The sequence below is a fragment of the Sinocyclocheilus rhinocerous genome, unplaced genomic scaffold, assembly GCF_001515625.1.
Source record: "Sinocyclocheilus rhinocerous isolate Xijiao unplaced genomic scaffold, SAMN03320098_v1.1 scaffold988, whole genome shotgun sequence".
Lineage (NCBI taxonomy): Eukaryota > Metazoa > Chordata > Actinopteri > Cypriniformes > Cyprinidae > Sinocyclocheilus > Sinocyclocheilus rhinocerous.
The window spans coordinates 1,299,639-1,326,078 of record NW_015650363.1 but is presented as its reverse complement, the minus strand read 5'-3'; the positions used below and the strand labels follow the sequence as shown (position 1 = coordinate 1,326,078).

At 37.7% G+C, this 26,440-nt stretch overlaps 1 pseudogene; it reads left to right on the top strand.

The window, feature by feature from the left end:
• Nucleotides 1-26,440, top strand: part of LOC107711820 (aminopeptidase O-like) — a 76,518-nt pseudogene that overhangs the window by 27,833 nt on the left and 22,245 nt on the right.

Genomic DNA, 26,440 nt, shown 5'->3' with positions numbered 1-26,440 from the left:
TGTAGTGCTGGACAGCTTCCTTTCTTAACAAACAAGATAAATAATCTCTTTGAGGGACAAAAAATTGTCCATGAGTGACAAACTCGCTAGCAAAAGAGTAGCAATGAGCAACAGCTAATGAAATCCCATGTCTGCCCAACTGCTGCCTCATCAACATTTTTTTGTGTCAGTCAGTGTAAAAAAATCGTCTGCAAGCCAATCCTTTGTGTTATTTGTTGACATGCTTACATAAATCAGCTCTTGTGTTGCTCTGTGTATGAAATTTTACTGAAAATTTGAAATTTGGAATCATAATTACAATTGGTGAGGGGAATAATCTAATTTAATGTATAATAATTGTTGTACATACAGTAGTTTGCTTTTAGTTGTGTAAAGTGTGCATAAACACAACTGAAAACAATAAGCTTGGCCTTTAATTGTGCAGAAGGTGACGACCTTCGGCTTTATAGCATGTGGTTGACCTGAAAGAAAGTTATTATATTTTGATGAATGATTACAAAGATGAATCTGATTTGTTCATCAATGAATCATATCAAGCACAATAAGACCAGGAATGCGAATTAATAAAGTAGGAGGGATCAGATCATTTGACAGATGAGAAAATATTAAAAAAAACCATCTCAAGTTCAGACAGAGAGCTGTGAGAGCAGTTAGCACGTCTGTCATTGTAAAAAGCAGCTGTCGCTGTTGTGCCGCCAACACAAGGGCAACATCCCACTGTTAACTGTTCAACACTAATTTAGTTCTGAGCACGCCATGTTTAGGAGTTCGTACAGACGTACTAACACAGAAATACTAAATTTACCGTATATGCTGTCAGCGTGTGTGAGATGGGAGTTTGCAAGTGTGTTTGTGTGCGTACTTTACGAGTTTGGCAATGAGAGGGGGCTGATTGCAGTGTCTTGCAGGCGCACAAAGGCCTGGCTGTGCCGGGAATGAACCAGGCAATCTGGGCCGTAAAACTGCTATGTGTGGTATCCAAGTTAACAATGGCAGTTTGCAGCCCGAGAGTCAAATTCTGCTCTGCCTACTCTCCTTTCCCGAAAGTGCACAAGAGTCAAAAAACACACATATATAGACACGCACACATTTCACAGACTTTTTTCTCTCTTCCCTGGGGTAACAAAAATACATTTATTTAACTCTTAAAGTTGCTAATAAAATCATGCACGCACATAAAGTCTCATAAGACTTGAGGAGAGGTGTGCTACATCTCTAAGCAATCTTAATTACAAATTTCGCCTAGCGGACAATAAACGGATGGAAAAATTCATAAACTTGCATTTAAACCGAAACCCAAGCCATATTTTGGGACCAGAATGTCTTGGCTGTTATGCAAACTGCATGGGAAATCTGTGTTTTGTTTTTTGTTTTGCTGACTGACTTTTAATAATTATTTGTGGCCAGATTGGATTTTTTTGTTGACCAAAATAAAGATAAAACTATTATAATTGGAAAAACTGAAACTAAAAATGCTTTTATGACTTCAAAACTAAATTAATATTTAAATTAATAATAAAATTATTAATTCAAACAAAGTTTAGTTTTAATTTTTTATATTTTCACATTTTATAAAATTTATATTTAATGCCACTATTTAAATTATATTATTTAACATTAACACAATATCTTTGGAAGCAAAAAAATAAAATAAAAAACGCACACACATACACAAAATTAAATAATAAATAAAACTAACCCTTATAGAGAGAAAACGATTGCAAAATAGACTGAATCATAGAACTATGATAAGCCTGGTTCAAATGACAAAACTACAACACTTTAGGTCAGATAGACAGAAAGCAAATTTTTGCTGCCTGTCTGAACAAGACTTGAGGATGTGAGCTCTTTTTACCTGAGCCAGTCAATAACCCTCTAGCAACCGCTCGATCACATAGCAACGTCTTGGTGTCCAACCACAACACTCACATACATTTTCTCTAGAAGAGGTGTAAAAATTCACTTGATAACAAAAATATCATTAAAGCAGATGAAATGTTTGAAAGACCTTTGATGTACTATGGTATATGAATATAGTAATACCTGATACCATCACTTTTTTTTTAATGGATAGGGGACATCATTGGGTCTGTTTTCGCTCCTCTTATCTCCCACATGTTTCTTATTACCTGCAAGAGGCCGTGTCAGCCTGTCTGTGAGATCCTTCTATACCTGCCTTTGTGTTTACACACCTCTAACGCACACACGGCTCATCAGTTTTAAAGAGACAGTCCCTCTGAAAGCAGCAGCCCCGAGAGAAGTGTGTGTGCATGCTTGCGTGTGTGTGACGGAGAGAGAGACAAGCGTCCCCTCCTCTGGCTGCACGGGGAGTCAACGCTGTTGATTACAATGAAGCTCCGCTCCCAGACCTTTTACTGCCGCTACTGCCGTCTGCTCCCCCACACGCACTCCTCATCTCTCTGCCTCCTCCTTTTCTCACTCTCCTTTCTCTTTCCTCCCTCTCTCAGTGACGGAAGGTATTCAGTGCGCCGACGGTGCGAGCTTTAATAAGGTTAAGTGCAGCGCGAGCGTGTGGAAGATCTCGCAGGAGTCGCGAGCGAGGATCTTTAGAGGAGAACTCCTCCGTTTCAAATTAATGAGGGGATTTTGTCCTCTATTTTATACTCGTGCTCCTGGTCGCAGAGCTTGCTGTGTCGAGTGGTTAGTTCCCATCAAGGAACAAGTGATTCTCTCTCTGTCTCTCTCTCTCTCTCTTTCCACTCAACATTCTGCTGATCTCTTCCTCTTGTTCAGTGGCCGAGGGACGCTTGCTCAGAATGGTTGCGGACTCCAGCGGTGCAAGAAGTCAAAGGAGAGGTAAAGCACTTTTTTTAACTCTTAAAGCTCCCATTGAGCACCTGTTTATATCTTACTTCCTTTGCAGATTGATAGTTCTTTACTATATGTCCTGTAGCACTTTATATGCTTCATTCAAGAGGTCTTGGTAACTTTTACAACTGTGGATCTTCTGTTTTGAGAAAGTCTTTGAGGATGTTTGCGGTTTGAACCGTCTTTATTGTGTAATTGTGGGTAGCATTCGCTATTCCTTGTACCTGGAGCATCACTCAGTGGCTAAGAGAGGAAATCACACAGTTAGAAGGTGTATTTTTGGTTTGTGAAGTGAAGGATTTTACCCTGAAGCTTTGTATTTAGTGTCTTTCAGTCATTGTATCTGTTTCTCTCGTGTTTGAATGACGTCCTTCAGCTCAGAAACTGTTGAATCGAGCTTGTATGTGCTAAGTGCATCATGTTTAACTATTTCATTACTAAGTGAAAATGTTGTGCGGCAGGTATTTTACGATGTCTTTGTCTCTCATACGTTCTCACTCTCTCTCTCTCTCTCTCTCCCGCCCTCCTCTGCCTCCTCTTCCGCAGGTTGCAAAATGGATTCAATTCAGTGGGTCTGGTGGAAAGGGCAGCAAGCGGAAAAGAGCAGGGCCCAAGGTTAACTTCAAAGAGGTAAGACCCCGCCAAGCAGGTTTAAATAGATCTCATCCCTGTTTGTCTTCCCTGCATCCCTCCCTAATAATTTCCACTTCAATTCGGTCACTCCAGATTAGGAAAAATCCGTAGTTTTGATTAATCATGCCTAACAAAGTCCTCCAACTTCTGCTCTTCTCAAGTTGCTGTTTAAGAATCGCTCAAGTTTGAACATAGTTTTGTTGTGGAGCAGGGCTATCAGATTTTAGTACGCAAATGATGTACTGGAGGACATTGAATGCTGGAGAAGGGCTCACACATACGCCCGTCTCGTGTGTCCGCCCCTTGGCCAGCCGACAACAGAAGATAGGTGGGGAAAAAAATCAAGGCACAATCTGAAATAGCTTGTGCCGTGCCATGTGATGGCAGTGAGTCACTCCTTTGAGGTTTAGCTTCAAAATGGCTGATCTCCTGCCAGGGAAGATACCTGTTGCTCATTCTGCGTGAGTTTATGCGTGTGCATGAGCGTGATGTTTTTGTCTATTCTTTTTCTCTCTGTGTTTACCGAAACTTCGAAGTTGTGCATACGTGTATACAGATTCCTCTGTAAGTCTTCACCCAAATTGTCAAACAGTTTGTCTCGCTGAAACTCACGCACATGTGGAATCTGCACGCCGACTGGCTGTACACCCAACAGTGTGGTCGAGTCTCTATTAAAGTATGTTCACAAATCAGATGGCAGAATTAGCATCATAAACTCTTGCGTGTGTGTGTTGAGCGTGTGTATTGCGTGTTTCATCTAGTGTGATTTAAGTTATGCCATCTTCAAGTTTCAGCACTGATGTAATGTCTGCCTCAAGATCCTGTTTTTGTGGTAGGTGTGTATATTTGTGTGTCAGTGACTGGAGCTAAGAGGCTATTCTGTCTGAATATGTCTTCGTGAAAGGACAGTCTTAAGTGTCACGTTTTACAGCTGCTACCATCTGAAGCTGTTAACCCTTACTGAAAGTATTGTGGTCGTACCAAGGTATAGTGATGGTGTCAGATGGTAATTCAGTGGTATTTTGATATACATTAGGGTTCAAATGTCTGAGACCACTAATAATATTATTTTATTTGCTTTTTTTTTTTTTTTTACTTAAAAACATAGTATATTATATTATTTTAGGGATTATTATTGGGATTATTAAAACAAAGTTATGACATATAATACTATATATACATTTTCATTTTATGTCTGAACTTTTCTTTGTTTTAAATTATTCAAAATCCTTTCTTTTATTATTATTAAAAATTATAAGAAATGAAAGTCTAATATAATATTTATTTAAATTCTTTAATTTATTTCAATAATTGATATCTTTAGTATTTTAGATAATTGAACAAACGTTACGATAAAAAAACTATATAATGGTCTTCATTTTAAGTCATAACAACTTTTTTTTAATTATTCAAAATTCTAAAACTTTTTTTAGATTTAAATGAATAATATAATATAATATAATATAATATAATATCATTTTAAAGCTAGAATTGATTTATTAGGATTTTTAATAATTGCAAAGAATTACATACAATTAAGAATTATATTATATTATATTATATTATATTATATTATATAACTTTTCTTTAAAATGATTATAAATCCTAATCTTAAGACTTTTTCTTGTTTTTAAATAAAAAACAAAAATAAATTTTTCAGTGTGTTCTTTTTGGACCCCATTACTTACCATGTATGGAATGATTTCCATATTCTTGTGCTACTTTATTTCAAATGAAGTGAAGTATGTACTCACTGATTTATCATATAAAACCAATTTTCTAGTCATCATCCAGCTCTAGTTGGGGTATTTTTGATATGTGATATTTTTGAACATGTTTTACAGCTGTTAGCTGTGAAACCTTCCACACCACACCTCTCTGAACGAGTATGAAGCTCTCTGAAGCTCAGTCTTTCTGGCACCTGGCGAATTGACACATTTGTTACATGTAACTTCAGAGAACAGTGATGGGAGGTGTATATGGAGAGAGACAGGCCCATGAAAGAGAAGAAAGACCAATTACAGTCCAGTTGGCTCTGTACAATGACCAGGGTGGGGACAGAGGGAGAAAGAGAGAGAGCCAGCGATTGTTTGAAGTAGTGCCATAAAAGCCAACCTGAAAGGAAACACTTTTGACCCCTCCTCTCCTCATGCCCCCTTCCTCTCGTACACCACTCCACCCCCTGCTCGTGTAAGGTGGTGGGAGCCCCTGGCTCTTTCCAGGTGTATTTTATATTGCACATTCATGGACTTCAAAAGCAGGCACCCCATCCTCAGCTCACCCATAAATCAAGCTCAGGCCGGGCCCTTAAAACGACTGAGGGGCGAGAGGAGAGCATGTGGGCCCTACAGGCAGTGCAGTGAACGCTCTCTCAATGGTAATTACATCATAGGTAATTGGCATAGTTCAGGTCCAGACACCCCTTGCTAACCAGACTGAGATCAGGGTCACTTTAATGTGAAATGAAAGTTTTGGAGCGGAAAATAATGGAGTTTTATTGCCTTCTATTGAGTGTGTGTGGGTGTGTAGGTGTGTGTGCGTGTTTGTGGAGTTGCTGTGCTATATTAGTTACGCTTTGTGATAATGAGCTTCATTTTGCTCCATTTTCATCCAAAGCCAAGCTAATGAGAGAGCCTGTCTGCACCGGCTAATCACAGAGACAGAGGGACCGACCTCTAGTACGGTCTCATACATTATCTAGCCTCCCACTTGGTTGCTAACCATTATACAAGGTGAAATATTGGCATTGAGCCACAGGTGTCCTGTTTGAAAGTCACTACTTTAGTAGACGCTTGTATCCAAAAAGTACATATATATTATATTATATTATATTTAATGTGTTTCCATTTTCTAATTTAATGTTTTAAAATGTACTTTATTCCTGTGATGGCAAAGCTAAATTTTCAGCAGCCATTAGTGTCACATGATCCTTCAGTAATCATTCTAATATGCTGATTTGCTGCACAATACATTTTTTTTTATTATTCATGTTGAAAATAGTTCCTTAATACTATTGTGGAAACTGTGATATGATTCTTTGATGAATAGAAAGTTCAAAAGAACAGCATTTATTTTAAATAGAAAAGTGTTTACTGTCAATTTTGATAAATGTAATGTATTCTTTCTGAATAAAAGTATTCATTTCTTTCACAAAAATAGCATTATAAAAAATGTTTACTGACCCCAAAAATTTAATTAAAGTTTATGTGTTTTCCCTGCTCTTCAACCTACAGTGGCATTGGTAGTGTCATGTTCAATTGAACTACAGGAATGTATTACAGGAACAGTTCCTCTGGAATTAAGTCTCTCAAAAGTGGCACAATTGCTATATTCATGGCTCAAACCATGATCTTTCAGCTACCAGTCCAGTTTTTATGTATTTTTTGGCGACTTTTATTTTTAGGGATAGTAAAGAAAGGATAGAAAGATTTAAGGAAATTATCAGAAAATTAAATGCGAGCCAGACTCGAATTTGCATCACTCTCATTTAACCACCACACCACAACCCCTCATTGTATGGGCTAAGCCGTTTAGACCATATTGTTGGCTGTTTAGGCCATATTGTCGATTTTGGGAACAGGTAATTTAAATGGCTAGACACTATATGAAGTTCCTCAATGCTCTGACGTTTGGCTCTTGTGAAATCTTTCTTTGTATATACAGTGTCAAAGAAAGGAATGCTGGGTTGTCTGAAATTAAGGTCACATTCATGAATAACATCATCCTTCCCTTAGACCGCAGAGCCTGAAACCATAGTGACACACAGATACACTGAACTCCTAATCTATATTCTTCATGGTTATTTCTTCAATTCCTTTTTCGGCATTTGTTTTATACGGTCGTGTACTCCTTTGAATGTTCGCTGGAATGTATGAAAGCGGTTCCTTGCGGGACAATGTTTTTGAGCCTAATCCAAATTCCTGTTGTGTGCTGACATTGCTGTTACTCCGCATAGCCAAATGGATGTTCCTGTGGCCTGTTCGATATTTTTGCGGTAATGTACGCCACTCAGGTTTATCTTCGCAGGCCTAAACCCATTTTCCTTTTTTCTACCGTGCACCGAGATGTCCAACAGAGTGCTTGATTGCCACGACCTGTTTCCTTCTGTTCCTCAGAGTCTCAAACTCACTCTTTCCCTGAAGTTTTTTCTGTGCGCTGCATCCTGAACCCAAAGCTGATTTATGGATATGGAGGAAGAGGTAAAGGAAGTAGGCCCCTCAATCCAGATCCTCTCCAAAGACCCGAGAGCACAAAATGACAGACTATAGTTATAGTGTCTGAAGTTGTGTGTATGTGTTTGTGATAGAGAGGGGGATGTCTGCATTTAGTGAATATTTTGGCATCAGACAGTGCTCAAGTCAATCCAAAAATGTGCTGTTACGTGCAACTGCCAGGGCTGGAATCTCTTTTTTACTGTTAGTAGAGACAAGCTCAGTTCAGCGAGATTCATGACAAACAACAAACAGAAAGATCCATAAACAAAAGCAAAACAAGACTGACCTTTTCACTTGCTGCCCCTCCTTAAAGGGAAGAGGTGGGGAGGTCTCCTCTATTACTTCTGACTCATTCCTCTCATGAGCTAACTGCACATGAGGGAAAATACAGGAATATAAAGGAGCTACTGCTGATATTGTCAGGATAGTGCCTCACATACAGACACAGGCAAATACATTGTATCATATCATATTTTCTTAATCAGTATAGTTTAATTTTCCAGTTAAATAATATCAAAATATTATTAAAACAAGATACATTTATTTTTGATATGTCTTAAATAAAATGCATTTCTTATCTTGGTCAAATATTATGATCATGATTATTATTATTATATGTTGTTTTGTGTAAACCTTACTAAATTAGTATTATGTTAGATTTATGTTAATAAAAGAAAGAACACATATCCAATGTGTAAAAATGAACTTTATTCGAGACATATTCTCTAAAAATATGAGATTTGTAAAGGGCAAAAAAAAAATGATACTAAATAAGCGGGATAATGTGTGAAAATAAAACCTTTTCAATACATATTCTCTGAAAACAATAAATATTCTTTAAAATAATTTTTTTTTATCAGTTTTTTCAGTAAAATATTGAATTTATACATTTATCTTAGCCATAAAATTTGTATAATATATCTTGAATTAAATGTAATATATTAGTATATAATGTATCTTGAATTAGATTAATTTTTTAACCCATCTGAATTTTTTTTTATTGTTTTATGTCCAAACTCAAGTAAATTCTGTAAGATTTCTACAACAGTTTTCCAGGGAAGTAAGAAAAAATTTGAAAACAAGTTTTGTTAGTAATTTTAAATTCTTCCAGTTTGTGTATTTTTACTGGAAACCCTGACAAAAAAATACCGAGATTTTTATGTGTGTGTGGACATGGGTGAGAAGAGAGAGATGTCACATGTGTCTCTTGTCTGCATGTGTGGGAATGATCCAGGGTCCATGTCCAATTGCGGAGGAGCAAGTGAATGGCAGAGGCTGTGGAGAGGAACAAATGCTAGAGAGAATAAACCATGAAGTCATGTGCTTTTTATTACACTCACACACACACTACACTTCACATTCCTCACATCAGAGGGGTTTATACAACATGCAATCATTTAACCAGAAAAGTTATTTTAAGTTTGAATGTATTTAAACTTCAAAGTCAGATGCAGATCAACTCAAAGCTGTAACCAGTATCGCCAACTGGATGACTGACTAGCGTTATGAAAACCTAAACATTGCACATGTGCTGGTGTGTTTGAAGTGTGCATGGCCTGGTTTGATACATGCTTTTTAGTGTTAAATTGAATTTGTTTAAAGTTAATAGTTTATTTCATTATATTATAGAAGACGTTCTACAGATGTTATCAATAAACATGTTGCTTGGAAAAAAATTAAATGGCTAGTGGTGTACAAAGATGCTCTTTAGAGGCAGATGGTGTAGTTGCAGCACCTACCTGTTGAAAACCATTGGCATAAAGACCCATACTGGCAGTTTCTCCACATTTTTCCTGTTGTTGAGGCTGAATTCATGGGTATGTGTGTGTATTAGCATTAGCCTGTGCACATGTGTCTGCATTTTTATTGTGAATTGCATGGCTGTGAATTTCCACAGTCTGTTTTGTACTATATGAGGATGCAATAAGCCATGCTCTCAAAAGAGCTCTTGCGTCCAACTTCCTATGCAAGCCTATCATAATCAGCAAACCTCATATAGCTGATGGCTTTTATTTGATACGGTAATTGGGTGCACTCGCTCGCTAGAGAACAGTGTAGAGGGTTGTAATGTAGACCCAGGGCCTTTAAAAGCCAGAGCATTATACGAACATTATGTATATAAAAGGCTCTGCCACTCCTGGTGCATGAAAGCAGAACTCTGCTTTTTTTTTTCTCTCCATCCAGCATAGAAGCACTTTAGCATGTGTCTGAAGACCTCTGGGGTTTAATGTGGTCTTCAGCATAAGCTTAGAGGGTTAGTTTACCCAAAAATTTAAATCAAAATATCATCAATAACTCATGTTGTTCCAAATCTGGATGGCTCACTTTCTTTCCAATGTTGTTTTGGACCCCACTGACTTCCACTGTACAAAAACATTCTTCAAATTATCTTAGTGTTATACAGAACGAGAAAATAAAAAATTGGAATGACATTTTCAGCATATTTAGTAGACTCTTGTGTCCCAATGATGGCCCTTGGGAGGAATGATGATAGTGGTTGCTTGAGCTGTGATTTTTGAGTCAGGTGGAAACTTTGTTTCAACAGTTTCTTCAACATAAGGGACACAAATATCATTGTATTATGTGATTCAGATCATTAAATTTTTAATCAGCAAACACTCACTTTTCTCTCAAAAGCCTAAGCTGAACTTTTCTCTGAGGAATAGGGCTTGAAGCTTTTAACGTGAGTGGTTTCCTCACTGAAAAATAGCTAGCAACATCTCCAGTGTCATTAAATACCATCTGTGTTTGTCTTTCCAGCGCACATGGAAAAGGCATCAGTTAGGAAATACACAGACACACATCGCTTTAACTGATTACATATGGTTGCCCCTCACTATTTCCACAACCGTGACATTCAAGCTCCAATTGGATTTATGTCAAATACCAATTTGCAAATAAATGTGCCTTCTTAAATGGGAGTTAGCATATAAGGCTCAAACGCGGCTCGTGTTAAACGACTCCGCGCATGTTTTGCATCATGTTCCACGGGCCTCATTTGGTGGGAAATGAAATCAACGGTCACAAATAAAAAACGTAGTGATTGTGAAGTGACTTGGGCATCGCTTCATCTCATTTCTCACTGGTCGTAAGCGCCGCGCTCCAACATCTGTCTGATAGGAGAAAAAGCAGCATTTTGGTAATGAGCAAGGTAGACGGCAGGTCTCATGGACCACTATGGTGCCATGAGCCTTATTGAGTTACCCCCCTTTATTCTCTCTCTTCCACTCTGTGAAGGTCTACAGAGCAGACTTGTAAAGCCCACAGCATACACGACAGGCTCTTTAATGCAGTGGCTTAATGCTGTTGGGATCACAGGCGCAGAGATTATCGAGGGAGACACATATGAATCTAATAACAGAGACTTTTAAAGGGGTTTATTTGTCGTTAGGCGTACAGATCAATTTGGGCCATTTTAGCCAAAGTGCTTCCGTCAAAGCAGAAAATCGTAATAGGACTTTGGGTTATGAACACTATAACTCTCCAGACTGCATTTTTCTCTGAAGCTTATGACAAGTATGTAGTTTAGAGGCACTCAAATGGACTGTTTGACTTATGAACTACTTAACTTAATTTGGTTAAAACACAAAATCTGCTTCATTAATGACCTGGTGAACTTAACTAAGTTCAACCTGCCACAGGAGCTGCTCACACAGTTCTACTCAGCTGTCATTAAGTCTGTCCTGTGCACTTCAATAACTGTCTGGTTTGACTCAGCTACAAAATCAGCTATCAGAAGACTACAGAGGATGGTTCGGACTTCTGTAAGGATTATTGGTGCTCCCCTGCCCACCCTTCAAGAACTGTATATATCCAGAGTGAGGAAAAGGGCTCAGAAAATCACTCTGATATAGAAATTGCTATTTAATGCATTAAATATCCCTCATACCCTCATACTGATATTAATCCGCTCATATCTTTTATGCTTACTTAGCTCATTATCTTAAATCTGAAGTCCATATTATCTATGCACAGCAAAGAAAAACATGTTTTTCTCAGACTTCCCACACTACCAAAAGTTTGTACCGACCATCAAAAATAAACAGAATAAACCCCTCCAAACAAATCAAAATGCCATTGGACTGATGCCATTGTGAAATCGTTTCAGTGATTTTCTGGCTTGCTGGAAGTGGGCCAGGAAAATGAGCCCTTATCAGATCCATTTGATGGCGCTATATTTGGGTCTTGAATTGAGAGGGGCCAGAGAGTGAGAAGTAATGGCACATACAGTAATAGTGGGCAGAAATAGCTGCCCGCCTGACTGGCACAATCAGTGGACTGCGTGTTGGATGGCTCGCTGTAATCATCGCTGCTTGGGCACAAAAAGAGGATGACGATAGCACATTAAAGCGCACTTATCATCGCACTACATCCTTCTGTTGTGTTTGCTTCATTCTCTGTGGTGGTCTGTTCAGCAATATGACACTCAAATTAAAAGATGACCGTATGCTAGCACAGATTTTCATAGTGAGTTTTGCATTTTGCATCCAAATTCATTTCTTGTGTGTGGGTGGCTGACATTTGTTGCTTCTTGTTGTACAAGCGAGCACTGAATCCACCAGCTGTAACTGGTCCATAGGTGTGTTATTGTACATTCACCTGCCTTTGCATTGTTGTCTTAATCCCTGCAGCCTATTATAACCTGAAACCCTAGATTGAGACCAGAAAATAGAAAAGTAAGAGAATCTACAGCATGTTGGAGTAGTGTTTTTGACATCTCATTTCGTAAGAGGTGATGCAAAGACAAACACGTCAGTGCAATGGGAGATTTTGTTGATTTGAAGAGCTGTTTCCAAGTGTGAGATGTCTAGAAAGCTCCAAGAGTGACTAGTAGGTGTCAAATCTCTGAAAAAGCAAATTTGAGTCATTGCTGATGAGTCATGTGACCTTGACCTTTCAGTTTTGCTTATTTGGTAAATTTAAGATGGGAACAGAATGTCTAGAGATCACTCGTCTATCTATCCTATCTATGAGGTTGTTTTACTTGATGTGTACTGTGTGTGTGGATGCAATACTGAGCTCAATTTAAAGCTGAATCGGAGTGTTAAAGCAGGTGGAGATGTTTAGAGCAGGTCTGTTAGCAGCCGCCTGGTGTGACACTCTGCCACGTATTAGTCTCCATGTGTAAGGATGACTCATCCCATGCTGCTTGTCAGGAGTCTTTAATCTTCTTAAAGAGCCACTGCCACAATCCTCTGATGCTGCATGAAACGATCCGTCTGTAGTCAGTTTTCATGCGTGTGAAACATTTTTTAAATTATTTTAAAGAATCTCTTTACTTTTCATTGGTAGTTTTGAGTATGTGCGCATCTCTGTGTGAACGAGTACTCTAGAAAGATAAAGTCTCAGTGCCCTGGTGTTTGCATGCATTAACAACATAAGTGATGGGAAAGCATCTTTGAAAGCTGTCAAGATACAAGCTACTCAATTTAAAGTACTTCAACTACAGTCAAGCTTCTCTTGAAAACGTAGGTGTACTATAACTTACTAACAAAAAAGATCTAATTACATTGGAGCTACTTAAGGGTGCAATACAACAGAATTTCATGACAAGGAATCATTTGTAAAAGAAGATTTCAACGTGGATTGTATGGAAATATAGGCTTAGGTTTAGGGTTTGGGTCAGAGGGTGAGGCTTTATGGTTAGATTTAGGTTGTATTTGAGTTTAATGTTTTCTTTCAATTTTCTCATTTCATACAAATTTAATTATTACAAATTCTCATGAGATCGAGCTAGAGATATCTTTGTGTACAACCATCCAATTATATAATTTATAATTTAAGCCAAATTTTTCTGGCAGAACAACAATGAGGGTTTTTGAATGAATAAACAATTAGAATTGTTTAATTAATTTGAATCAGGGCAACAGCTTAGTTATGGTACACTAAATGCAACAAAACAAACTATGTTGAAAATATTGTAACGAATATCAACATTTGGCTGAACATGTTGGAATAAAATGACAAAATCTGCCCAATGTTGTGCAGGGGCTCAAATTGGTGGCTTTATTTTTATTTATTTATGTATTTAATTTATTTATTTGTGTTCATTTTTTGAACCCTCTCTTGAACTCTTTGAAGTGTGTTTCTTCTTGTATGAATTTTCTGTTTGAACACGCTAATCGCAGTATTTAAACTATGCCATAGAATACCGCATAAGTACACATTTTATCACTCTACACTGTTGTTTGCTGAAAATAAGTTGCTAGTTGTTACTGTTTCGAAAACATCTGAGCTGCTATCATGCTACTGGAAAATGTAGAGTTAAGGTAGTAGCATTGCTTCTAAAGAAGTTACTCCCCGACACTGCACACAACCTTCCTTTTTTCATGTTTTGTTTGGGTCCAAAGCTCCAGTGATGCGTGAAAGGAACATCGGATACTGAGAAAGATATCTGGGCTTAGTCTACCCCCGTGAGCTCCGAGGTCTAATCTGAAGGTCGGCAGGGGGCTGTAAGCTGCATGTGCAGCTAGTCACCAGACCCCTGTCCAGCCCTGCAGACATGTTAGCATTTCATTTTCATAACACATCCTGCTAGGGTCTCGCCAGGTGGCAGCTACTTTGCCAGCATGTGGGGAGATGAACCCGAGCAGGCTTTTAGCTGGAACCGATGCTATCTCACTAACATTTTCATTTATTTGTGAGGTTTGTTTTCCGCTCTCCTGTCTCACAAATCCGCTCAAAAAGTTATAAACATACAGAAACCTACTTCTCAAGCATGCAGATATACAGTAAGCACACCAAATGGTCTTTCAGCCCTTGGCGAGCTCATATAATGGCATATTCTAGGGGTCTAATCAGATTTCTCATTTTGATTAAATTGTAACTCAATATGAACAAGGAGCTTATGTGGAGTGAGTCTGTGCAACAGGTGACCTATGAGATGGTAGCTAGTGAAGAAAAGAAAAGAAAAGCTGGATCCTCAAATGGCATGTGCAGCCATTTTGAGGGGTCACTCAGAGGTAACCCTGCGATGACATCTGGACGACAAATCCAGAAATTCCTTCAGTCTAGACCACAAAACGCATGCCAGTTGAGGCGTTGTTTTTCAAAGCCATCTTCTGGTTTGGGTTGTGGTATCAGGAGCTGTTTGCAGATGAACACAAAAGTCTGGTCATGCTTTGATGCCCTCTCAAACAGGTGTCATCAAAGTGTCTTTCGACAGGTGCTTTTATTAACAATAGATATTTTGCTTTGATCTTCCCTGTTGCACCTCTCGTTGTTTACCAATCAGTCACCATATAGTAGACGTTGTTGTGTCTGTGTGTTCACTGAGCACCTGCGATGACACAGGCCTGTTTCTCTTGGCTTTGAACACGTGTCCCCTTCCTCGCAGTGACCCCCCTTTTCTTCTCAGTGTTTCACCCACAGCTGTTTGTTTTTGTTATCCAATTTGCAGATATTATGCACACAAGTAGACCTTTTGTTCTCCTCGTCAAAGCTGTCCTTTATGTGGCTGTGCTACGGTGTGGGTTGAGGACATTTCCCTGATTTCCTAATGTCTTTCACCCTCCCACACTGTAAAAATTTTTTATCAGATAGCCTAATGTGGTGACATCTAAATTAAATGGTCTTATTCAAGTCACAAATATTATTTATGATGGCTAAATCAATCTCATTATATTAGGTTATATCAACAAAAGTGATTTTTAGGAAGAACTAGCACTAGGTTTTAACATGTTTTCAGGCTTGGACACCATCTATCCACCATTGGTCAGACAAGTAGACAGGTTGAAATTACAGACATCACGTTTAAAGTAACAACTGTACAGTTTCACATTTTATAGTTCATTGCATTAAGGTTCATTCACATTAGCTAATGCATTAGCTATCAAAAAAATGTTATGGCATTCATTAATCTAGGCTAATTTTGATTTATAAATGTTGTTCATTTATTGTACATTCGTGTTCTTTGGTTAGCAGTGTTATTTTAGTTTTAGTTTTATACTAAAATATTTTTATTCAGTTTAAGTTTTAGTAATTTTCTGCTTTTGTCATTTCCATTAGTTTTTAAAATATTTCTAAATGGTTTTAATTTACTTTAATTTCAGTTTTTCATCTAATATTTATATTTTATTTCAGTTTTATTTTAATTACTGAAAATGTTTTTAATAGTATTAGTTTTAGTTAACAGTACCACACTGTTTGTAATACATTAATGTTAATTTTATGTTAACTTAAAATATTAAAAATGTATTACTAGATGTAAAAATTAACATTAGCCAAGATTAATAATTGCTATAAAAGTATTGTTTATTGTTAGTTCATAACACCTAAAGGGTTCACTATTATTCACCAGTTGAACCTTACTGTAATTGATTTCATGGATTAGACCTCTGGGTTTAGTGAACACTAATGTGTGGTTGATAACTAAGTTAAAGTTGAAGGCAAAGTGCTCAAACTAGTCAAGATGGTAGGTGAGGATGCACAAGTAGTGACACTTCGTTTGGGGTGTCAGAATCACTAACAGATCCCAGAGACAATTGTATCATATTACCTATCAAGAGACATGCTTGGTATTCTCTGTATTAGAAGGGCAAGGTCAATGTAACCTTTCTTGTTAGGACAGCTGTAGTCAAACATAATCGACCTTTCAAATGCATGGTATCTAGAGGCAGTACATCTATGACATGTTTGTTTTCTCAGCTGCTGGACACAAGAGGGAGGGAGGGGGAGGGGGGGAGACTCATGATTACACTGCGCCAACATACATTGAGCTCTATAGGGATGGAGGTGTTACTGTAAAGGGGCACTAAGAGGGATTTTATGAGCTGGTGAAAGATGTAAAGGGTCAATACATTTAATAAGTGAGGGTTTTTTGGATTTTTAGGATTTTGGTGCCACTGTTGGTATAGAAATTACACACTTCACTTTAGGTGATGTTGCATTGTAGGAAACTTAGTTTGACATATAACAAAGAGGCTGTGGAAATTTGTGGGCTTTCATGTCACATCTTTGTGCCTACTATTTCCATCTCCGCGACAGATTCCCCTCTATTAACCCCACTGTGTCTCATGTCGAGATCTTTTTAGTACACATGAGCTAATGTTGGGAAAACAGACATATCTGTTTCACTAAGTGACGTCTCATCGACTTGCTGTCTGGTGCAGTCTGCTTGATTATGCACATGTATGGATCTGTCCGTACTCTCCTGTCTTATGAGGGACCGGCCCACAGAGAGCATAATCTGAGACTAGAGATGGAGCCCATGTCAAAGAGCCAGTGTATCACCTTCAGCTACTTGTTAAACAAGGGCAGGGAGATTCTAGCTTCTAAAAGGGGGTTCATTGATTTTTTATTTTTTTAGCCCAATGTCCTATATCAACATTGAAGTCCACACACGTTCTACACTCATTGGAGCTAGGGTTTGGGGTTTGGGTAAGGGTAAGGTTTGAGTCTGATCTGCAATGTTTAGATCTCAATCCTGCACATTCCTGGAATTTGTTATTTTTCTTGATGATTTTTTTTTTGACTATCTACCCAATAAAAAAGACAAAAGCCTGAAAAACCCTGTTGCAGTTAGGAGTGTTTGAAGCTTGGATTGCTACAAATAAATTTCTTATTTTATTCGTCTTCTTTTCTAGTACTAAAACAAAACTGATTTAGCGAAGATATTTCTTTCAGAAAAAAAATAGTGAGCCCTATATATTTGGATATTTATTAAAAACTTTGAATGAATAAACAGTTGCATTAAATAGCAAAATATAACGGATATATATAATGGCATTAACCTTAAATTAAAATTGTTTGGAAAAGTATTTGTTAAGTGTAAAACTTAAAAAAAATTAGTTCGACTAATGAAAATGAAATTAATGAAATTTATCTTGTTTTGATATTTCTACTGGAAAACAAGACAAAATACTGATTAAGACAAGGTTTTTTTTCTAGTGTATTGGGTGTAGGTGCTGCTGACACACAATCACAGTCAGTGCTGCTTTTATAAAGGGCAGACCCGCCCTCATATGATCTATAATTCACAGAAGTCGTGCCTTCCCCGTGGTGACGAGTGAACCACGATGCCACTGAAACTGAGAGGCTAATATATCACCTGAAATACAGAGCCAATGTGTGTTTACCGCCATGTGTCATATGTCATAATTTATCGTCCTGCAACAGCATAGATACCCTGAGATCTGCCACATTCAAAGTCAAAGGGCTTTGACTGTTTTGGATGTCTACCCCGAGGCAAAGTTTACGGTGGGACAAAAAAAGCCCTGATAAAGGCAATAATGGAGAGAAAGACACAGGGGAAAAAAGCAAGTGTAACCCAAGTACCCCAGGTTATGCTGTCTGTCAATGCCAGAGTGTGTTTTTACGAGGCTGTGGTCAGACAGCATAAAAAGCCCAGAAGCAGTAAAACTGCCACAGAAATCACACTCTGTGTTTTAATAATGCCACTTAGGCACAGACTCTTGTGCAAGAATCTGTCAATGCCAGAGTGTGTTTTTACGAGGCTGTGGTCAGACAGCATAAAAAGCCCAGAAGCAGTAAAACTGCCACAGAAATCACACTCTGTGTTTTAATAATGCCACTTAGGCACAGACTCTTGTGCAAGAATAACAATGAATGGTGTGCATTCTTCCACACAAGACCCTCCACAGGGCAAAGGTTCGAGGGGACCCAACGCTTGAGGTTTCAAAGAGGGAGAACATCTATGTTTCCAAGGTTTTCCTCGAATGTGGCCGCAGATGAAAGCGAAACTCCTCTTTGAGAAATCTGTGTCAGCACACTAGGCTGTCTCCAGGTTTTTATGCATCCATTTAACTGTACTTTTATACTGAACGCTTTGCTTTGCTTTGTCCTTCATCAGTTCACTTGCATCCTTCAACATTTCTGGCCTCATTCAACACATTTTAAGCTCGGTAAAGAAGCTTCTCAGTACTTAGTGACAGCATATTTACAGTAATCTCTGAGATTTGGGACTTGTAATTAAAGTTCATTTCCAGATGTTGGAGTGAGGTCGGTCCTGTAGAAGACATCAGCCAATATGAAGTCAACGTTTACAGTTTTAGGTTCCTAATTTAGTATTCCTCCTGTTGCATTAACAATGCATTAACAATGTATCCTGCATACAGGGGCTCCAGATGGGAGCAGAGTGAGCACTTTTGACAAATAACATACAATTCTTATCTCATTACTTATTTTAAGAAAATATTAGAGCCACAAATCATGTCTTTTGTAATGATAACAAGTAGATCCACTGCCAATCAAAGATTTGCCAAAGGCTTTTATATTGTTACAGAATATTTCAATTTCAAATAAATGCTGTTTCTTTATTTCTATTCATCAATGAATCCTGGAAAACTTTGTATTACGGTGTCCACAAAAATATTAAGCAGCACACTGTTAATACAACATTGATAATAATAAGAAATGTTTCTTAAGCATCAAATCAGCATAATTAGAATGATTTCTGAAGGATCATGTGACACTGAAGACTGGAGTAATGATGCTGAAAATTCAGCTTTGCCATGGCAGAAATAAATTACATTTGAAAATACATTGAAAAATAAAACAGTTATTTTAATTGTAATACTATTTCACAGATTTTACTGTATAATATTTCAATTTTACCTTATTCTTGATTAAATTAATGCAGCCCTCGTGAGCATAAGTGTTACGGGGCTGACGAGACGTGAGACGTGCGGATCCAATTGCAAGCTATTTATTAGGAGAAGACAGAGACGTGGTCATAAAACAGGCATGGGTCAGATAATGGCAGACAGGTATATGGCGGGCAAGACACAAGAAGAAACCTAAGGCTAGCGGAGGTGAACGATCGGCAAACAGAATCAAAGGGGCGAGACTAGAGGGATAAGTCCAGGTACAAGGCAAGGTCCAGGCAGGGGCAAACAGAATCAAAATAGGGCAAGACGAGAGGAGGAATCCGAGAGACACAGGCGAAGATCAAGAAACGAGAACACAGACAAGGCAAGACTAAGGTGAGGCTAAGACAAACTAAACGGGCTCTGTAATGTAGCTATCGCTAGGGGAGTGATAAACGCTAAACAATACTCGGCAGTGGAATGGGATCAGAGTGAGAGTTAAATAGGGGATGTGTGAGTGATAACAGCTGTGTGCAATCAGTGCTGTGTGCAATCAACTGTGTGTGTGTCATCAGTGCAGTGGATGATGGGATATGTAGTCCGGGGTGATATGCAACAGTGTGTAGTGCGAGAGTCAATGAAATGGGAAGGGTGACCTCTGATGGCTAGCAGACGGAAGTTCATGGACCGGATACGTGACAATAAGAGACTTCTTTCAAAAACATTAAAAAAATCTGAATTTTTCTCAACTTTTGAATGGTAGTGTATGACACATAAACTGTTATCAAACAAATTTAATGTCTTAAATGTCACTTAAAATAGTGACACCTAGGGAGTCATTTGAACACTTTACTGCAGAAGCGGCTTTACTGACAAGATGCGCATTAAATATCGCATGCGATTTATCGTGCAGCCCTACTGTTCATCATGGAAAGACAAGTAAATAATCTCATTCCATGTTGTTAAAAAGTTGCTAATGCTATGCAACAAGTGAAATGTCGAGTACACGGAGTCAGTAAATCAGTATTTCTAAATTTCTGTGGAAATAACACATTCTCTAGCATTTTGTTAAATTGCTAATGTTTTTGTAAAACAAAATGTCAAGCAGTGATAGCAGTGTGAACTGCTGCATGTAACTCTTAACTGTTAAAACATTGTTTTTTTTAAAATTCTATATTATGCAAGCCGTTTCATGAACTCATTTTATTTGAGAAACTACATGGAATATTTGTACTTTTAAAAATCCATTTGTCTCTTGAGACAAGACAAGTAAACTGCTAAGAAGGTAAATGGTAAATAAAATGGTTTAAAACTGAAACCAAATGTTGACCTTTACAGCACCTAAACATTGTATTTTCATTTGAACATTGTATTGTATTTTAAACTTTGAGATTAAGCTCATGTTGTTTGTCAACTACCATTTATGGGGTAAAATCTTATCAGCAAAAAAAAAAAAAATCCTAACAGAACAATCCACCTGACTGAATTTTATTTTAGATTCATATTCCAGACAGGTTTGAAACACAGACACACACTGAGTGAACAAAAGGTGAAAGAACATGTGGCCTTTTTCCTGTGTTTGTGGAACATGTCACTGGTTTCCTATGTGATTTTACTCCAAACTGTCACTCAGTCTGAATGAATGTAAAACTTTGTGTCAGAACATTGTTAGTCTAATTGAAGGGAATTTCCCCCTGTACAGGATAACACACACTGCCATATTTCAGTCCCTGTTTGAACCAAACTTCTTTGTACAAATAAAGTACTTTTTCCTCTTTTTTGCCCTTAATTTTTATGGTACTGTAGGTGTTTGCAAAGGCATCTAAAGCAATGGCTCATAAATTAAAATTCTGTCTTTAATTACTAACCGTTATGTTGTTAAAAACTTGTACAACCGTGGCGCAAAAAAAAAAAAAGGAGAAATGTTGAATATTGCATTTGCCGCTTGTACGTTTCCATACTATTACAATGAATAGGACTGAAGCTTTCAAGCCTAAAAAAGGACCTAAAGGCACATACAATAGACACAATGGAAGTTATCGTATAGCTTCAGAAGACATGAAATATGGAGCATGAGTTGTATGGACCTCTTTTATAATACTTTGTTTTTCGTCATTTTAGAGCTTGACAACCCAAGTCCCCATTCACATTCTTTATATTGAAAGGGATATTCTTCAACAATCCACCTTTTGTGTTCCACAAAAGAAAGTCATACAGGTTTGGAGTAACATGGTGCTGAGTAAATAATGGCAGAACTTTAATTTTTGGCTGAACTATCCCTGTCGATGCAAGCATTGGTTTGCCTGTAGCTTGTGTAGGAATAACGGTGGCAGGGTGTGTCTGTGTGTGTAAGCCCTCTTTCACTTTCCACAAACAGAAACATAATCTCAGCACCTATGAGTCACTGTACTTCTTTACCCACCACATCGTCCTCTTGCTCGCCCTCTTTATAGGAGAAGGTTGGGGAAGTGATAAATTCTGTTTGTCCTCTCTGCAAACTCTGAGAGAGTCTGAATTGCGTTTTTTTATTTTTTTTATTTTTGGACTTTCATTGAAAGGGTTTTTGGAGATGATCAAGTACTGTATTAAGATTACTCTGTTAGAAGTGGTGGGATACTGTACCGATGACTAAAACAGAGGTGACAGATGAGTTGAGGCAAAGAAAAGCTCTCCTGATTTAAAAGTACATCATTTTTCATTAAGCTCCTCACTCTGTTTATTTGTGTGCTGCTAACTTTTCCATGGCTTTAATGGACACTGCATGAAAAGAGTCTTTCATGTGGAGAGAAATGAAAAAGGCAGCGGAAAACCAAACACACACTCAGCCCAGACTGCATGTGTGGAGCTGTGCTCATGGAGGGAGTCTTACAGTGGACGGGACATCCATATGGCTTACAGAGGCAAGTGTGTTAATGGTGAATGATTAATTTTGGGGTTTTCTGTTTGATTTGGCCCAAATGACAAAATAATGAATTCGGGGTCGGAAAATAATCAGGCCTTGAGCAAGTGATGAAAGCCTTGTAGACATTATCACACAAGTGTTTTCTAGCTTGTGATCTCAGCAAATATCCACTTTGTTGTGTTCCATCTGTGTGTATTTGTTCTAGAAGTGATGTTCACCTTTGCTTCCTGCTGTCTGGAGTGCAGGCACTTGTATGTACAGTATTACAAGGGTCGATGAAGAGTGTTCATGGTAAAAATATACAAATGATGGCTGATTTTAAAACACATTAAGTTCTTAGAAATATATTATTTGTTCAGTGGTTTTGAAATCTAAAGTTTAAATTTAATGACTAAATGGCATGTAATGGACCCATCCCGTGAAACTGAAAAAAAAAATAAAAAAAAGTGTACAGTACATCTTAATCATTATATATATATATATATATATATATATATATATATATATATGGGGCGTTCCACCACATGATATTTTGCAGCTTGAACTAACCTGGCTTTGTCTAATATCTGAATACATTGTCAAATGTAAATATTATCTTATTTTAAGACTTACTGACACACAGTCATGAGGGTAAATGATATCATGAGATCATTTCCTGTTTTATGTTTTTTTTTCTGCATGTTAGTCACACCACATGACTTTAGTTTGGTGGACAAAATTTGTTCAAATATTATTAATCAGTGAAGCAGATTTTTTAAAATTGTTTTTCTAAGAAATGATAATAAAAGATTACACCAAACTTTTTAAGGTTAAGAATTATTATCATTATTATTATTATTATTATTATTTTAAAAATCTAGTTAAAAACATGCTCATAGTAGAAAAGCTGTATTCAAGTCATATGCATGCATTTTTTCATGTATTTTTGAATAAACTAATCGATAGGACAAAAAATGACCCAAAAACAGTCAAAAACCTTCATGACACCAAAATCCAGTCTTCAAATTGCTCCTTAGGTCCAACCAAGTGACGGAAAACCCCGTTTAACTTTTGCAGAGTGATGTATTGTGAGAGGGTGTTTCCCCCGGATAGCTGATCACCTCACCTCACTTTCTTTTCTGCCCTGTTTTTGATAAGAGGAGTGGACTTGTTCCTTGTGTGGAAAAGTTTTTATTGCCATCCCGAAACAATTGCCATTCCCTGAGGCAAATTGAGTGTAGAGGAGGGCTTTCGTCTCCCCTCTATCTTTTATGACTTTAAATTCCTCTCGTCTTTCAAAGGCGGCGGATCCGATGATCTTGGGTGGGCCCTTGAATGGCTCTTAATGACAGAGAGGAGGCCGAGGCGGCGACGCACCCGCTTATCGGCCGAAAGTGAGAAGTCTTTGCTTTCCACCACATTAATTCTTCACAGCGGATTTGAGCGGGAAAACAGTTGACCCTTGCCACTTATTCTTCAGAGCGGGATGACTTTATTGGGTTTCTCACGGTCAAATTCCTGTAATTTTGCTTTTATTTGACACAGTTGTTTTGTCCCGGGTTCTGGTTCTTTTAAGGTCTTGAATGGCCACAGAGCAGTCAAGAGTGAAATAGTTCCCTCTTTCAGTAATGTAGACAAATATAGTTCTTATTTTGGTTAGGCGGGGTGCAGCATTACATTTCCTAACCATTTTAGGGAAGGATATTTCAACGGATCAAGTTGTTGATAAAGTTGCATCCATGAGTAGTGATTTGAAAATGCTAAATGATAATGATTGTTGCTAACTTCATTCACCATATTAAGGTGTAACTAATTTAATACAGCAGGAGCTGTGAATGAGAGATGTCCCAGGCTAAGCAGCGGTGTGTGTGTGTGTGTGTGTGTGTGTGTGTGTGTGTGTGTAGACAAATATAGTTCTTATTTTGGTTAGGCGGGGTGCAGCATTACATTTCCTAACCATTTTAGGGAAGGATATTTCAACGGATCAAGTTGTTGATAAAGTTGCATCCATGAGTAGTGATTTGAAAATGCTAAATGATAATGATTGTTGCTAACTTCATTCACCATATTAAGGTGTAACTAATTTAATACAGCAGGAGCTGTGAATGAGAGATGTCCCAGGCTAAGCAGCGGTGTGTGTGTGTGTGTGTGTGTGTGTGTGTGGGTTTGGCCGGACAGAGAAAGGGAAGGAGGGGGGAGACTGTGCATCACTGCTCTACAGATCCTGATGTGATAATGGAGTAATAATAGCAGGCCTGCCACCACCCATCTCCTACCACATCACTCTTTCTGCCAGCTCTCTCTCGCTTTCTGTCTATGTGTCCCTCGCTCACTCCATCATTTCCCTTTTCCTGTTTCTCTCTTCATCTACAGCCATATCAGTCTGCTCTCTCTGCAGAAATGCTAGAGTAAAAATCTGTTAATTGGTTAACTAAGTTACTTTACCATGTAGTATATAGTGAAAATTCTACTAGATTTAATGGAACATATTTTTTTTCTGCAAAATACTGTAGAAAATGTGTTTTATATTTGTATAGTTTTTGTATTTTATATAATCAAGAATCATATTTAACAATATATATAAAACTTATATTATATACAGTAATGTTTATATTTTATATTCAACAAAAAACAAATGTACTTTTACTATATTTACTAAACAAATAAAATGTATATGTAAAAGTATTTTAGATATATATTTTAATTGTTTAGTGAAATATTGTTTCAGTTGTTCATGTTTATTGCTTTATTTTAGTGTCATATTAATGGTAAGGCCAATTTAGCTTAAAGGGTTAGTTCACCCAAAAATCATTACTTACTCACCCTCGTGTTGTTCGAAACCCGTAAGACCTTCGTTCATTTTCGGAACACAATTTAAGATATTTTTGATGAAATATAAGGGCTCTCTGACCCTCCCATAGACAGCAAGGTAACTACCACGTTCAAGGTCCAGAAAAGTACCAAGATGATCGTGTGAGTGTGGCGGCGCCGGCACTGACCCATCCGGCGTAATGACGTCATCACGCCAGATCTGGGTCAGCGCCTGCGGCGTCACACGCTCGCGTCATGGTACTGTCGTGAACGCGCGTTGTCGATCATCTTGGTACTTTTCTGGACCTTGAACGTGGTAGTTACCTTGCTGTCTATGGGAGGGTCAGAGAGCCCTCAGATTTCATCAAAAATATCTTAAATTGCGTTCCGAAGATGAACGAAGGTCTTATGGGTTTGGAACAACACGAGGGTGAGTACTTAATGACAGAATTTTCATTTTTGGGTGAACTAACCCTTTAACTTGAATTAATTATGTGGTCTTTTACTTGTGTTATTATGGTAATTATCAGAAATTTTTAAAATATGAAAAGTATTTTAATAGTTCAAGTAGAGTGGTATATTAATATTATATCCATAATGAGATGAATCATTATAAAGTGTAAAATATGCAGACACCAACGTCTGAAATATTATCACTGTATTTTACAGTAAATTTCTGTCAACCACAGTTGCAAACTTTTTTCCCATAAATTTTGACAGGATTTTTGACTTGAGATAAAAGCAGCAGGACATAATTTCCTTCTCTGTCTTCCTTCTTACCTGCACCAGCAAATAATATAGGCATGCTGTCAGGTCAGCGATATTCTTGATTATTTCGCTGTGACTTACGTTGTGCCTTTATAAACGTTTGTCGGGATGTGTTATGAGGATGACTCATAATTTCTGTCGTTGCTTTCAAAGGGCAGCACATTTTTTGATAATCTCATGGCAATGTATGGCACATGGGGCTTTTCATTTCTACCTGTCTGAAACTGCTGTGACTTGTTTCGTTGTACGGTTTCTTACATCTTGAATGTTACATTATAGTGACTGAAAAATGGGTTAAAACAAGAGTAAGCTGACTAAGAATTAAAAAAAACATAATCCCCTGTAAATATAGCCATTTCATGCAATAATTGGTTTAGGCCTGATTTCCATACTGCAAGATGAGACTTTAAAGCATCTTTCCAGCGCTCAAATCCCAAAGCATTCCTTCCCTCCATTAGCTGTCTATACTCTAGAAACCATTATGCAGACTTTGCTTTTTCGAGAAGAGAGAGAAATGTGATTTTCCTTTTATTCTGACGATTATCAGAGGAGCTCTTTTAACGGAGGGAGGTTTAATATGCACTATGTTATTTCCTCTCACTCTCGTTCTACCTCGCTGGAATGCTCTTCTTTTCCTGCTTGGCTCTCTGATAGTCTTCAAAGACAGCATTGATGTCCTATTCAACCTTCTGAAATGCCATCATGGTTCATGGATGTTATTTTTGATGGTATTTGAAGCCTGTAAATAATTTTGTGGT